Source organism: Microcaecilia unicolor, chromosome 5, assembly GCF_901765095.1.
Source record: "Microcaecilia unicolor chromosome 5, aMicUni1.1, whole genome shotgun sequence".
Lineage (NCBI taxonomy): Eukaryota > Metazoa > Chordata > Amphibia > Gymnophiona > Siphonopidae > Microcaecilia > Microcaecilia unicolor.
The window spans coordinates 42,904,300-42,916,865 of NC_044035.1; the positions used below are offsets into that span (position 1 = coordinate 42,904,300).

General features: G+C 40.1%; 1 protein-coding gene across 4 annotated transcripts in view; it reads left to right on the top strand.

The window, feature by feature from the left end:
• The window catches only part of SEMA4G (semaphorin 4G), a 408,621-nt gene that overhangs the window by 356,553 nt on the left and 39,502 nt on the right, over nt 1–12,566 (top strand). The gene's annotated exons all lie outside the window — the stretch shown is intronic.

The following is a 12,566-nucleotide window of genomic DNA, read 5'->3' on the forward strand; positions in this document are numbered from 1 at the left end:
TCGTACTATTGAGGGTGTTGAGGCTATTAAGTTAAAGGCTCCCAGTCCTTGTTTGAAGCAGCCAGCCTGCTCCAACATCTCTATTGTTGGAGCCATGGTTGCTAGAGCCTATGGGAAGCCAGGAAAGTACATTTGCATATGGTAAATGACTTTAACAAGATTGTCCGTCCTCTTTATCCTGTTGTCTTTGGGGGAGAGAGAGAGATACTTAGGGATCTGTTTATTAAGTTTCACTAGTGTTTTTAGCGCGTGCACAAAATTAGCGCACTAACTGTGTCTGGGTTTTTGCATATTAAGTTTCAGATGGCTACCTTTTAACCATTGATTGATCATACCCAGACATAGACATAACTTTTCAATTGTCCCACTCACAGGGTTCACTAATCTTAACAAAACTTGGATATCTGTGTAAATTCTGAAGGAGACTTCTCAATAATTTGCATAATGGCAACCGAAAAATATTAAATCGTACTGCAGATAAAGTAGAACCCTGGGGAACTCCAGTGTTACACTCAAAAAATTCAGAACACTGACCCACATTTACACAAAACTTTCTATCTGACAGGAAAATGTAAGCCATTGTAGAACTGTTCCAGAAATTCCAATTGATTCAAGTAGTTCCAGTAAAATTATATGACTAATAGTATCAAACGCAGCTGAAATGTCTAAATTCACAAGGAGAAAATGATTACCAAGATTAAACCCATCTCATAGTTGTAACATAGTAGGTGATGGCAGAAAAAGACGTGTACGGTCCATCCAGTCTGCCCAACAAGATAAACTCATATGCGCTACTTTATATGTATACCTGACCTTGATTTGTATCTGCCATTTTCAGGGCACAGACTGTAGAAGTCTGGCCAGTAGTAGCCCCGCCTCCAAACCACCGGTGCTACCACCTAATCTCCGCTAAGCTTCTGAGGATTCATTCCTTCTGAACAGGATTCCTTTATGTTTATCCCACGCATGTTTGAATTCCGTTACCATTTTCATCTCCACCACCTCCCGGGGGTGGACATTCCAAGTATCCACCACTGTCTCTGTGAAAAAATATTTCCTGACATTTTTCTTGTCTGCCCCCCTTCAACCTCATTTCATGTCCTCTAGTTCTACCGCCTTCCTATCTCTGGAACAGGTTCGTCTGATGGTATCAACAAATAAAAGCAATAAGGTTTCAGTATCGTGAAGTCTACGAAAACCAAATTGTTATGACATTATGGGGCCCTTTTACTAAAGCTTAGTGCACGCTAACAGAATTAGGGTCTTTTACTAAGGCGCGCTCATGTTTTTAGCACATGCTATACATTAGAGACGCCCATAGGAACGTGAGCGTGCCTTAGTAAAAAAAGACGCCCAGTGTGCACTACAGTCTAAGAAGCCCATTTTATACCTATGGGTTTCTTAGGAGTTAGCATACACTAATGGAATTAGTGTGTGCTATGCTTTAGTAAAAGTGCCCCTATTTTTAATTTTAATTTAATTTTAAGCAGAATTCTTATATACCATCTCAACCTTGAGCTCCATGTGGTTTATAATAATATGAAAACCACCAATACAGTGGGAATCAGATATAGTCATATTAAAGACAACACACTAAAACAATATTAAAATTATCAATAATGTGCTAAATGAAAGAATAAATCAGTCACATCTCAAAGTCAAGGGTAGCAAATTCCACATGAAAACGTAAGGGGGCTGGTAGAAAATACTATTTGTAATAAATCCCCCTACCCCCACCCCACCCCTTTCCTCAGCTCCACTATCCTCATTGTCATCTCTTCAGTATTAGTTACAGGGTCTATGTGGGACTCCCATATACAAACAAAATACAGTCCAAATATATTGGGATCTTTGAACAAGGCACCTTGGTTCAGGACAACCTGTCTTTCTTATTGTATTATTCAAATTGAAAATATAGGAATTTGCAAATTACTAATTTTCCTGAAAATGAGGATTTAATCATGATATGATATGTTTAAACAGTATTTCCTAGAAGTTATGAAGATGGACTCAAGTGATACATCCTTTAATTAAATGGGGGGTTTTTTCTTCCAAGCAAAAAGTGAACTTCTGAACCAGGAAAGAGAATTGGATGTTTGGGTATCTATGGAGCCCTTGAATGTTACAGCTTTATTAGATCCTTCTCAAGATCAGGAGTCAGTTCATGTCATTTGTTGTTTACTTTTCCATTGGACATAGATGAAGAGGGTATTTTATATTTAAAAAATTGCATGTTATTTTATGGTAATAAATTCAAAGTACACCTGGTACTTGCTAAAGAATATAAATCCACTTCCACACAAAGCAAGCAAATCTCTCTCAAACGAGTTATTGTACGGGAAGAAAATACTTCAGATGCTCAGCATTCACATGTACAGTTACTTAAGCCACAGAAGAGATAAGTACCTTTTTGCATCTCTAATAGAGTATTAATTGGTGGATATTGTATATATAAGAAAATCTATGTAAAACTCAACAACAAAAAGATTTACCCATGGAGAGGTTTTTCTGACTAATGAAGAAGCTCGCCAAGAGTTCGCATCCAAAGAAAAATATATTTTCACAAGTGAACTCGGTGCAGCGAGGCATCCACATTCAGACACTTAACCTTACATGTGAATGCCGAGCATCTGAAGTCTTTTCCTCCTATACAATAACTCATTTGAGAGAGATTTGCTTGCTTTGTTTGGAAGTGTAATGTTATTTTATGGTGAAAGAATATTTCCTGATTTAATTTTTAATTACTCAGGTAATTAAGAAAGCTTTTTTTGGAGTTGAAGCAAGTTGTTAAGCTAGCTGCTGTATGTGTGTGTAAAAACACAGGGGTTCAAGGAAATGCATGCACACACACATGGGTGGGCACAGGTGCATGCATACTTGGAGACACGTGCACATATACACACACACACCAACACCCCTTCCATCAGGTTTATTATGTTCCTGAATCTTATACCCCATAGCAGCTTCCCTGTAAGATACTTTGACAAGTACTGGTCTTTTCTAATAAGTTTCTTTTTAGATAAAGCATCCTTTATCATGCAAACACCTGCTTTTTATATTTTCCTACACCCACTGTCTCTGGGCAGTAGATCCAGAATACTTATTACGTTTTGTTCTTAGATACCTTTGTCAATGTTTAATTTGCTTTCAAGGTAATAGATATGTCCCCTGTAATCCTTGGCAACTTAACTGCTTTTTGACATATGGGTTGGATAATTTCAAAGATTTTTCTTTTTTATTACAGCAATATTGTCCTTTTGCTACCTAATATTTGTTTCCCATAGTATGTCCTTTGTACTCATTATAGTTATGTTCAGGGGCATAGCCAAGGGAGGGCCTGGGCGGGCCCGGGCCCACCCAATTTGGGCTCAGGCCCACCCAGCAATGGAGCACCCAATGGGCCTTCTTTCCCCTCCCTCCGTCGGGCAGCGCGCGCCAGCCTAACTACAACAAAGCTGCACGGCACCGGGTCCGTCAGCATGCTGCCGCTAGCTCCTACCTTGTCATCTTTCGGCAGAGGTGTTAGTTCTGCTGCTAAATCTGCAGCGGATCCACGCGGTGCCAGGGCTGTCTCTATGTACGCTGCTCACAGAGGCAGGGATAGCGCAGAGGAAGCAGTCGCAGCAGCGTACAGAGAGCCCTGGCACCGCGTGGATCCGCTGCAGATTTAGCAGCAGAACTAACACCTCTGCCGAAAGATGTCAAGGTAGGAGCTAGCGGCAGCATGCTGACGGACCCGGTGCCTTGCAGCTTTGTTGTACAGTTAGGCTGGCGTGCGCTGCCCGACGGAGGGAGGGGAAAGAAGGCCCATTGGGTGCCGGTAGGTGGTGCCGGAGAAACCTGCAGCGATGGTTTGGGGGGGGGAGGGGTTCGGGGCAGTGGGTAGCCAGACAGCCAATTTTGGGGAGAGGTGGGAGAGGAAATTTTGTGCCCACCCACTTTGTGCTCAGGCCCACCCAAAATTGGCGGTCTGGCTACGCCACTGGTTATGTTGTTTTTTTATTTCCTTTTTTTTGTTATTTTTCTCCATGATACACTATTTTCCAGTGCTATTTAATCGCTTTACATATATTTCTTAAAGTATTCAATTAAAACAAAAAAATTTCACTTGAAGCGTATCTTGACTAATGCACAGATGTGTTCTTAGATAAGTTTTTCAATGTCTTTAGTTTGCTAATGTCTGCCTGAAGAACTCTGTAGAACTGTTCTTTTCTTCTGTCATTGTCTTAATAGAGGCAGACAGACCTGGCACTTACAGCAGTTCAATTCTATTTAATGACATAGATCACTACTTTCCCTTTTCAATCTCACTACCTTTAAATGGAAGAGGCAACTAACTAGCTAGTCACACTCAAAAGGTCTGTGTCCGGGTTATGTTTGCTGTACACTGCCTTGGGTAAATTTGTTCAGAATAGGTGGTAAATAAAATCCACGCTAATCTGACCTTGTTTTCAGCGAGCTCAGAAATTTATGCAAAGCTGTTAGAGTCTAGCTTCCAGTCTTTGCCATTTTCAGGATTATTTAATGCTGAAGTTGTAGTTATTGTAGGAGAAGAGAAAACAGTTATGCTTATGGCCCAGCAGGTTCCTTTTGCTCCTTTTGGATTTGCAATTCAATTAGAACTGACTTCTGGTTTTGCACACTTTTAAGCCCTACTGAATTGCCACAACATCACTGTAGCCAGGGGGCTACTGAATGTGGCTCCTTCCAGAAACCTGTATGCATTCATAAAAACAGAATTATTTTTCTCACCTGCTACTGGGGGATTGTGAACACTAACTTAGTACATAAGTACATAAGCATCGCCATGCTGGGACAGACCAAGGATCCATCGAGCCCAGCCCCCTTTTACCGACAGCGGCCAAAAGAACAAGCAATTTGTCCTCCCCATCATAGAAATACTGTATTCCCTCGTCCATTCAATAACATTCTATGGCTTTTTCCTCCAGGAAACCGTCCAACCCATTTTTGAAGTCCGCTAAGTTAACTGCCTTAACCACCTTTTCCGGCAGCGAATTCCAGAGTTTAACTACGCATTGAGTGAAGAAAAATTTCCTCCGATTCATTTTAAATTTACCACACTGCAGCTATGCTCATATTAGCCCTCTGCTCAAGTCACTTCACTGGCTCCCTATCCATTTCCGCATTCAATTCAAACTTCTCTTACTGACCTATAAGTGCATTCACTCTACCGCTCCCCAGTACCTCTCCATTCTTGTCTCTCCCTACACTTCATCGCATGCCCCCTTGTCCTAGTATTTTAGGAAAGCATAAACAGACGCTCCACATCGACCCGTTCCATTCCACTCATTATCTTATAGACCTCTATCATATCTCCCCTCAGCTGCCTTTTCTCCAAGCTGAAGAGCCCCAGCCTCTTCAGCCTATCCTGACAGGGAAGCCGTGGATATTTCTTCCTGCTTGGGAGTAGATTTAAATGTGTGTACTTAGTCAATACATAGTTTATAAACAATATGCATAAACTACAACTCTGATTCTTCTCTGCCGAAACTCGGTCCTGGAAACGCCTACATGTGGGTCATGTCACCATCGCAATGCTGAGGTAATTTTGTAAAAGCCCTTTTCAATTTGAAATACCCTTTATAAAATTACCCCATAGGACTAGATTCTATATATCACGCCGATATTTCTATGTGGAAATCGAAGTGTATTCTATAACGTACGCTTTAATTTAGACATACTTTATATAATAAGCCTAAATTTCCGCACAATTTATAGAATACCCAGAGCGCCGGTCCACATGACTAAAATTAGTCACGGTCACTTATGCCAAGTAAAACCTGGTGTAAATCTCAACGCCTAAATTAGGTGCAGAGCAGGTGTATTCTATAGCAAAGCACATAGATTTTAGAAACATCCATGACCCGCCCATTCCACTTCTATAACCATGCCCACTTTTCAACTGTGTGACATATGTTTACTCGCACCACAGTATAGAATATGCTTAGCAAGTAGTGCGCATAAATTCTAATTAATGCCAGTTAGTGCTGATAATTGGTTGTTAACATCAATTATCAGCGCTGATTAGCATAACCAATTAAGTTATGTGGAATGCGATGGAATATGCTTTGATTTCCGCATGGAAATCTCAGCACAATATATAGAATCCTGGGGATAGTGACTAAATATCACCTCTATATGATAAAATTTAGACTCGCCCTTGAACTCCTTTAATTAAAAACTATATTACACAAATATTTATGTGTATGTCTGACATGCCTTTTCATAAGTAGATAAATTTTGAATTGATTTTGCCATACTTTTAACCCTCTTTCACCAATTACAATGGAACAGCTTGTGACATTACTTTGTATTTCACAGATGATTTCCCTTGTGTTCTTTCTTATAAATTTATTTTTAAGACTGTAACTTGTCAGGTATCTCTTGCAATATAGTCCAGAATGACGACACAGGAGACATATATATATGTGACAAGAAGCTTTACTGGCACCAAGTGATAAAGGGATATAAACCAAGACTCGACAGCGGCCATGTTCTCAGCTAAATACCTGCATCAGAGTTCATACAAGATGTTAAATATCCTATGAAAAAGGCATTAAAATAAATCTAGATGATTCAGATGAAACAATAAAAAGAGGGTATAAGTTGTATATTTTAAAATCTTCCTGAAATATATATGGTTTTATCAAACAGGACATACCCAGTTGTAACATTTTACAATAGAAGCCAAAGAAGTAGTGGAAATCCAGTATGTCGAATAAAATACTTCAAAAGTATAAAACATTAATATATATTAATCAAATTCAGTATCATAGAAAAAAATAATGGCAGAGATATATCCTATAAGACACCATTAAATAGGTAAATATGGCTATAATAATGCGAGCTGTTTTAGAAAGTTCAACCGGAGTAATGAAAAATAAGTAACTGCTATATCTGTTCAATTTAGAAAATAAATTGATTATCATACATCACTAGTGTGAAAAAAAATCTGTCAAAAAATGTAAAAGAATACTTAATTATAAATCAGAACTGCAACAAAAAACAGTATTAAAGAAACATCCTTTTAAAATTCTTAAATGCAAAAATATATTATGAAAAGATTGCCTTTATTCTCGTCTCCATTTACTGTGAATGTGGGAGAGTGTGTCATTAGTAATTGTTAATTGAGGAATAAAAAGTGGTACCATATTTGAAACAAAAATCTCAAGCGTTGTAAGTGATTTTTATAACACAGATTTCAGCTTGTTAGGTTCCTATTATCGATGTTGTCAAAACATATACAGAGATGGTTAAAACAATAAAGATATTATCAGCTGCTTTAAAACATTTTTTTTAATTAAAATAGGATTAAACTCAAGATCTTGCAATATCATCAAGGTATGTGAAAGCATAGCTAGAGCTGACAGCTCCTAAACTCCCACTCAGTAACTGTTAGTTTAGTCAGTTAATAAAAACCACTTATCCGCATCGTCCATCATAAAAAAAAATTACAGGCATTATTGGCTAAAGTAAATGAAATTAAAATTACATAAAACATATAGGGCTTCATTTACAAAGCTGTGCTAGCGATTCCGGGGTGGCAAATGCGACCAAGCCCAATTCCTATGGGCTCTGTCGCATTTGCTGCGCCCGGAATCGCTAGCGCAGCTTTGTAAAAGGAGCCCATAGTGACAGTGCAATGGCATGTAGATGTATTGTCGGGACAGTTCTACAATTATTAAATAAACTGGCAGCTAGGAAAATGCTATTTGTCCACTTAATCCTTCACAAAAGATTATGGGGTAGGTATTCAGGCAGCGATGGTGAACGTTTTGTTGGGCCATAAGTCCTGGCACTGGCGTTTAATATCCAGGTTTGTGTGGCTGGCTCTCTCTTAGGAGCAAACACTGAAGGACTCAAAAACCACAAGAGTTACCAAAAAAATTGGAAAAAAAAAGCCAACCACAATGTCCAAGGAGATCAAAGTTTAATCTTCAATGAAAAAATGCTGACACATCAACCCAACACAGGCCGCGTTTCGACATACAGTGTTCGTCAGGGGGGTTTTTTTAGGACACGAGGCACTGGGCCACTGTGAGTTTTTAAAGCAATATTTAAGATATTTTGAGTATGACCAAGAATCCCTGATGCAGACTGTGTATGTCGAAATGTGGCTCCCCACCCCCCACTGTTTTTGGTATCTCTCTTAAGAGCTTAAGAGCACTATTCAGTATTTAACTACCTAAGCAACAGCGCATAAAGAGGGTCTTTTACCAAGCTGCAGTAGTGTTTTTAGCCCGTGGTAGAAATCAGCTGGTGGTAAACACCATGGCACCTATGATATTCTTATAGACGTCTTGGCGTTTACCGCTGGCTGATTTCTGCTGCAAGCTAAGAACACTATTGCGGCTTAGTAAAAGACCCCCAAGGATGGAACTGACTTTATGCGAACCGATTTGACAGCTTAACTCAGGCAGTTCAGTGCTGAATATCGGCACTTAACCGATAAGTGCTGACTTCGCCTCTGGATTGCCACAAAATAGCTAGCTTTCAGTTTTGCAGTCTGTGGTGATATTCAGCGGCACTAACCAGCCTTTCCTGGCTTCTTAAATCGCTTTGATTATCAACCCCTATATGTATATATAGGGGCCCAGCCCATTTACTAAAGGACATTAGCATCGGCTAAGTGCACGTTAAGGGCTTAACAGGCTACTGCAGAAATGCATTAGTGTTTTTGCAGTATTTTGCCTGTTTGCGCATGCTAACCAGTGCATTACTGATTTCATTTTTTTAAATACCCGTTTGCAGGTTAATATATTATTATTATTTGTTGCATTTGTATCCCACATTTTCCCACCTATTTGCAGGCTCAATGTAGCTTGCCATTACGGCATACAGTGGTGGAAATAAGTATTTGATCCCTTGCTGATTTTGTAAGTGTGCCCACTGACAAAGACATGAGCAGCCCATAATTGAAGGGTAGGTTATTGGTAACAGTGAGAGATAGCACATCACAAATTAAATCCGGAAAATCACATTGTGGAAAGTATATGAATTTATTTGCATTCTGCAGAGGGAAATAAGTATTTAATCCCTCTGGCAAACAAGACCTAATACTTGGTGGCAAAACCCTTGTTGGCAAGCACAGCGGTCAGACGTCTTCTGTAGTTGATGATGAGGTTTGCACACATGTCAGGAGGAATTTTGGTCCACTCCTCTTTGCAGATCATCTCTAAATCAGTAAGAGTTCTGGGCTGTCGCTTGGCAACTCGCAGCTTCAGCTCCCTCCATAAGTTTTCAATGGGATTAAGGTCTGGTGACTGGCTAGGCCACTCCATGACCCTAATGTGCTTCTTCCTGAGCCACTCCTTTGTTGCCTTGGCTGTATGTTTTGGGTCATTGTCGTGCTGGAAGACCCAGCCACGACCCATTTTTAAGGCCCTGGCGGAGGGAAGGAGGTTGTCACTCAGAATTGTACGGTACATGGCCCCATCCATTCTCCCATTGATGCGGTGAAGTAGTCCTGTGCCCTTAGCAGAGAAACACCCCCAAAACATAACATTTCCACCTCCATGCTTGACAGTGGGGACGGTGTTCTTTGGGTCATAGGCAGCATTTCTCTTCCTCCAAACACGGCGAGTTGAGTTCATGCCAAAGAGCTCAATTTTTGTCTCATCTGACCATAGCACCTTCTCCCAATCACTCTCGGCATCATCCAGGTGTTCACTGGCAAACTTCAGACGGGCCGTCACATGTGCCTTCCGGAGCAGGGGGACCTTGCGGGCACTGCAGGATTGCAATCCGTTATGTCGTAATGTGTTACCAATGGTTTTCGTGGTGACAGTGGTCCCAGCTGCCTTGAGATCATTGACAAGTTCCCCCCTTGTAGTTGTAGGCTGATTTCTAACCTTCCTCATGATCAAGGATACCCCACGAGGTGAGATTTTGCGTGGAGCCCCAGATCTTTGTCGATTGACAGTCATTTTGTACTTCTTCCATTTTCTTACTATGGCACCAACAGTTGTCTCCTTCTCGCCCAGCGTCTTACTGATGGTTTTGTAGCCCATTCCAGCCTTGTGCAGGTGTATGATCTTGTCCCTGACATCCTTAGACAGCTCCTTGCTCTTGGCCATTTTGTAGAGGTTAGAGTCTGACTGATTCACTGAGTCTGTGGACAGGTGTCTTTCATACAGGTGACCATTGCCGACAGCTGTCTGTCATGCAGGTAACGAGTTGATTTGGAGCATCTACCTGGTCTGTAGGGGCCAGATCTCTTACTGGTTGGTGGGGGATCAAATACTTATTTCCCTCTGCAGAATGCAAATAAATTCATATACTTTCCACAATGTGATTTTCCGGATTTAATTTGTGATGTGCTATCTCTCACTGTTACCAATAACCTACCCTTCAATTATGGGCTGCTCATGTCTTTGTCAGTGGGCAAACTTACAAAATCAGCAAGGGATCAAATACTTATTTCCACCACTGTATATATTCACATACCCAAGTACAGCAAAGTCTGCTGTCAAAATGCACAAAATTGAAAATTATTTCAAGTGGAGGAAAGACTTCATTAAACAGCGCTAGATTTATGACAACTGCTACATGACACATCAGTAGTCAGAAAACCTCCCCCTTCCTATTTGTAATTGTTATTTTTTTTTAATCTACTTTTGTTCTGTATATTTTTTATATTGATTTAAAACTCCAGTTGTTCTCCAGCACTGTAGCTTTAACAATAACAATTATAATCCTAATCAGCACGGCCTAAACTCTGTGGAGCCCCCTCCGTCTCACTCAAGATGCTTCTTCAGGAGCTGCCGGCTTACAGGCTAGTGCCACTCACTTTTAAATCTTCAGGTGGCTCACAGCACGTTCTAAAAATGCAAGAATGTATTTCAATTAGTGCATAAATATAAAAAAACATCTTGGACTTTTATGATGATACAGATTTCACACTCACCTTTGCTCCGACTGCTGTATTGAAAAAATGGTGCTCCCTTTTTTTAAGAGATGCCGATCAGCTGTTTGCCTATTGAATGTGCTCAAACTTACAGGTGTGAAACATTTGAATTGCCAACCTGCTATTATATCCAGTGGTGTGGAACTGTTGGAACTTAATAGTAATCTTTAAAGAGAAGTGAGAGCTAAATAATTGATAAATTTTTAGAGAAAAATTTCCATTCTAATGCTACATTTAAGCCTGCTGGATTTAGTGTATTCAAACTGTGAATCCATCTCTGTTATCTTTGAGTCAATAATTTTCCCCTATCCCCCCCACCCTGAATTGTTATCCCTAATCTGATCAATGATGAAACACCTTAGTTTTTCAAATTGATGTTGTATTTTCAGATAATGGAGCATTTTGAGTGAAATGAAGAGGCTCCATAGAGTTTATGCCGTGCTGATATAATTGTTATTGCTAATGCTACAGTGCTGGAGAACAATTGGAGTTTTAAATCAATATAAAAAATATACAAAATTAGATAAAAAATAAAAATAGGAAGGGAAAAGTTTTCTGACTAATGATGTGTCATGTAGCAGCTATGTCATAAATCTAATGCTGTCTTACTGAAGTTTTTCCTCCACCTGAAATAATTTTCAATTTTGTGCATTTTTTAACAGACTTTTTTTTTTTTAAGAAATGTTTTTTTGGAGAGGGCATGTCACGAGCAGCAAGTGATTGTTCCCATGTTATCCAGTTAATGCATTATGATTAGTTCACTCTAACCGGATAATGTGCAGTTAATAAGGGAGCAGTGGCCACCCAGGGCAGAACACCCCCTCCTCCGAGCCAGGGGGTGCACAGAGCAGGCACGTGGCTGTTGACTGTTCTGGTCCCCTGCCCCCTCTGACGTCAACTTTCTGTTCTGGGGCAGGGGACCAGCAGAGCCAACAGCAGCCTACACCCAGGGTATAGGCCACCCTCACTACCCCACCCGTTTATTCTTTGCAGTTACCACATGCTAAATGGAATCATTACCACATAACCTGCAAATAAAACAAAAGCACTAAAAATGCCTTGTTCAATCTGGTCCCTTAGCATGTGGGAAAGTCCCAAGTTAAGCTGAGACTTCACATATTACCTTGTATGTAAGCATAACATCTGCTTTATCTCATAAAGGGATATCAGACCATCAATTATTTAAGAAGTTCTTAAAGACATTCCTATTTACGCAAGCCTACTCCATAACAAACTCCTCCTTTTGACTCTCCCGTTGTCGTTTGAAGTGGGTCTCTAACCCAATTGCACTTGTTGGACAGTTTTTCCTTCCCATTTCTTTTCTGTGAATTCACCCCAGCTCTGCCATCCTATGTTTCTACCTTTCTTTCTTTTATTGTAATTTTTCTTGAAGTACTGTACACCACATTGTGCCTGCGCTTGTGGGAAAATGTGGGATAGAAATGCACTAAAATAAATAAATAATCATTAAAAACCATCCTACAAAACAAAGATGGAATCAGTATGATTGTGGCAAAGCACAGTATTTGTAAATACAACTATGACACTCGATCTGTGACTTGGAATCTTGGGTGGCTTGTTTTGGGTGCTTACCTTGGGTCTTTTACAACAGAAAATTAGAAAATGTTCTGGATGTCGC